The following is a 4,622-nucleotide window of genomic DNA, read 5'->3' as shown; positions in this document are numbered from 1 at the left end:
TACACATACTCGGACCTGACCATTTTGGTACAGGGCCTTCTGTCCAGTCCGCAGGCGGATCGATCTGAGTACGAAAGTGCTTTAATCTGTGCCCCCACACGGACCGCAAAGCGGAAGCACACCTCAGGGAGGAGGAAGGCTGCGGCCGCTGGTATAGGACACAGCTTTTACTTAACTTGTAAAAAAGTTAAAACATAAACTGTGCGAACTGTACAGATTACTAGTTCATCGAGCCCTGTCGGTTTGGACAGTTGCATATAACCGGGATGGAGTTCTTTTTAAGGACTTACTCTTAAGTTTTGTTTACATTTTCAGCGATGATCCCACTCCAACAGCTCAGCGGTGTAAATGGGGAGGGGGAGACGCGTCTGTGTGGGAGCATAACCTGCAGCATGATAGAATGAACACCCTCCCTCCCCATTCCCACAATAAGGGACAAAGAGACGTTGACAAGACGAGAGTAGTGGGCCGTCGTTGTTCAGCGAACATCGGGTACGTCGCAGGCAACACGTCCAACTTATTAAAGCACTTGAAAAGGCACCACGCGAACGTAAACATCACTGCAACTAGGAAAAAACAGACAGCCTTTTGCTAGTAATTCTGAACGGGCCAAAGCCATAACAAATGCCATTGAAGTTCGACTTATATCGACAGAGGGAAATATTAATAGTTCTGCGATGAAACTATACTGTCCCAGATGTGATTAGGGTTTATTATGTGCTCAAAGGGCATTCAAAAAACTGTTGCCTTCATAAACTAAAAGGTGTCACTGTAATTAAAAAGAAATATTTTTACATATAGGCTATATTAATTACTTCATTTCATTCTAAACTACTTTATTTCATTCATGTCTTTTATTTATTGGAGACTCTTTTGGTTGAAGGATGCAGCATAAGTTAATTTTATGTTTTTTTTTACAATGTTTAATTTAAAATGTTATTAAAAAGTAACCTGAGCAGGTGTACAAGTCTGAACTGGCGATGCTGCACTTAGCCCAATGTGTAAAAGGAATATTCTAAATGTTGCTAATAAAGAAAAAAAAGTGTTGCATCAGGTCCCTTTACTGTACCGAAAATGTACCGAACCGAAGCTTTACGACTGAGAACCGTACCGAACCGAAATGTTTGTGTACCGTTACACCCCTACCTACCTCCCATATTACATTTAGAGACTGTAGGTACCACGAGCCGGCCTGTTAACTGAAGGCTCTACCTCCCACATTACATTTAGAGACTGTAGGTACCACGAGCCGGCATGTTAACTGAAGGCTCTATCTCCCATAGTACATTTAGAGAATATAGGTACCACGAGTCGGCCTGTTAACTGAAGGCTCTACCTCCCTTAGTACATTCAGAGAATATATAAGTACCACAATCGGCCTGTTAACTGAAGGCTCTACCTTTCACAGTACATTTAGAGACTGCAGGTGCCACGAGCAGGCCTTATAACTGAAGGCTCTACCTCCCATAGTACATTTAGAGAATATAGGTACCATGAGCTGGCCTGTTAACTGAAGGCTCTACCTCCCATAGTACATTTAGAGACTGTAGCTACCACAACCATGCTTACATTCTGGGAGTGAATGTACTTGAAAGGTAATATGGCACTATAAGCTCTTTAAAATAAGATGGTGCCTGGCCATTTAGAGATTTTTAAGTGAGAAGAAGGATTTGAATATCTATTCTATATTGTACAGAGAAGCCAATACAGGAGTAATGTATTCCCTTTTCCTATTTCTAGTCATTACATGAGCTGCAGCACTTTGGACTAGTGTAGATCTTTGAGACTTTCTGAGCACCGTGGCAAAAGAGTTACAATAATCCAACATGGAGGTAAAAAATGCATGAAGTAGCTTTTCTGCATCGTTTTGCGACAGGATATGCCTGATCTTAGATATTTTACGTAGGTGAAAATAGGCTGTCCTTAAAATGTGTTTTATGTGACAGTTGAAGGACATAAAGTATCTTGATCAAATAGATCTCCTAGATTGCTAACATTGGTGCTAGATGCCAGGTGGATGCCATTAAGGACAGTTATATCATTAGAAAGTCTCTCTGAGGTTTTTAGGGCCAAACACAAGAACTTCAGAGTTGTCTGAGGTAAGCAGCAAAATTTTCTGGTCAACCAGGTCCTGACTTCAGGCATGCTTTTAGTTTACATAACTGATTGGTCGTCAGGCTTTATTGATACGTATAGCTGAGAATGAGAAGAGAATCGGTCCAAGGAAAGAACCTTGTGGGATTCCATGCCTAACTTTGGTTTGGGTTCTGAAATTTTTGTTGATTCTGAGTCTGTGTGCCTGTGTCCTTTTGGATCTTGATTCTCAGAAACACTACACGTTATTCTGCTTATTACACCCTTGTTTAATAGGGAATCAAAGAAATACCCAGAATATTGATTGCGTAATGATTTTATTGATTTATATGTCTTTACAATTAAAAACAATACAATGCAGGGTGCCAAATGTACGGGTCATATAATACTCCAAGTGGGTGTCCTGGGTTAGGGTCAGACCTGTGACTCCTTTCACGAATGTCAATCACCACTCTGTGATGCCCGGGTTTCCTACTCAATACACTGTCCTTTCAAATAAAAGCTAAACGCCCCAAAAATAAATCTTATAAATCAAAAGAAATGGTACTTTAAAAACAAGGGTTAACTCTGTAACTTTTCTTAAAATAAGCTAAACTGTGATTAGGCAACTTACATCAAAAGTTACAATATGCAATTTATTGATTGTTAGTCACGGGCATCTGCAGGTCTGATGAACAGAAATCCTCAGTGTTGATTCAGAGCCATCACTTGAACCAAATCACATCTGCATACTCATAACTTCTTATCTGCATGTGGTTTCATCTGATCAAAAAATAGAATCAAAGAATCTTTCCAGAACTTACAAAGGTACGGCATCTCACCTGTGTGAGATCTTCTCATGTGAACCGTCAGGTCACCACAAACTTTGACCCGCTGCACGTTTTGCAGGTAAACCATTTTAACCTTCATGAATTTCTATGTGCTTATCTAAATGACTTTCCACATGTACCACAAGTGGATGGCTTTTCACCTGTATGAGAGCGAATGTGACGAGTCAAAGTTGACTGCAGCGCAAATCCTTTCCCACAGGTGCTTCAGGAGTAAGGCTTCTCACCTGTGTGTGTTCTCATGTGTCCTGTCAAATTACTTTTAAATCTGAAAGACTCGTTGCATGTTATGCAGGTAAACAGCTGTTCCCCTTTATGTATCGAGTAGTGCCGATTCAATACTCATTTGCGAATGAAACTTTTATTGCAGACGCTACAGGAGAAAGGCCTCTCACCTGTCTGTATTTTCATGTGGGTTGTCAAAGTACTGTTTAATGTGAAAGGTTTGCTGAATGTTGTGCAGGTAAACGGCCTCCCACCTGTGTCCATGCATGTGGACTATCAAACTTTTTTTTAAATCTAAAAGATTTGCTACAGGTAAACGGCTTCTTGTATGAATTTGTTCAATGTGATTATTCAAATAACCTCTCCTGCTGAATGATGACCCACAGGTACCACAGAGGTACGCCTTTTCACCTGTATGAGAGCGAATGTGACGATTCAAAGTTGCCGGCATCGTAAATCTTTTCCGACATGTGGGCTGTTAAATGATGTTTTGTTACAAAAGTTTTGTTGCATGTTGTGCAGGTAAACATCCTCTCACCTGTGTGAATGTCAATGTGTGAACTTAAGGAAGATTTCTGAGTGAATTTTTTCCCAAATGTTTTGCAGGTAAACGGCTTCATGTAACTCTCGGTTCTAGCCCCCCTCGATAAAAATGTGTCAGTCCGACGTCATTGTCAGTGTGAGATCACTGATCTAAGCCCATTGGCTCGTTGTGGCAAGCCCAGCAGCTCATGTTGAAATTTCCGAGACGCGTGCTGAGCAACTGACCAATAACGACAGAGCGGATCGGCAGACCAATCAGAGCAGACTAACAGTGTGGGCTCAGCAGAGCGTAGCTGACGGACTCAGAGCGTAGAGGGAGCAAGGAGGAGCAGTACATGAAAACAGACACTTGGACTGTAGCTATTGTGAACGTACAAAAGTAGGTACATAGATTAAATATACAAACCCCAAATAGGGCATAATATGGGCTCTTTAAGATATAATTTACTCTAAATTATAAAACTTAAAGTGCCCTACACACGCTGGAATAGTTATTATTGTGCGTAAGTTGAAATCCTGCGCTCAGCCAATCAAATCTTTAACTCAGATCAACAGATACACACAGAGCAGCAAGCAGACTTTAGAGATAGAGAGAAACAGTTATGTCTTCATTAAAACAAATAGAACAATGAGAAATATTCATAAAGATTTTATTGACCATTGACTTTTAATAAAGACTTTAACGTACACCGGGCGGCTCTGGCTCAGTTGGCAGAGTTGTCGTCTCGGTCTCTTGGGCAAGACATCTCATTACATTTAGGAAGTATTCAGTTATTTTTTTTATGAAAGTATAACTTCACAAGATTCTCCACGTTCCTCTTTTTAGCGCAGGCTGCTCTTCTTACAAGATAACTAGAGCCTAAAATATATCTCAGAATATTATAGCTGTACATCTACTTCACTGGGATGTTTCAACTCTCATCTCCAGTGTTG

This window comes from Labrus mixtus, chromosome 4 (assembly GCF_963584025.1).
Source record: "Labrus mixtus chromosome 4, fLabMix1.1, whole genome shotgun sequence".
Taxonomy (NCBI): domain Eukaryota; kingdom Metazoa; phylum Chordata; class Actinopteri; order Labriformes; family Labridae; genus Labrus; species Labrus mixtus.
Note: the sequence above shows the minus strand (reverse complement) of the source record.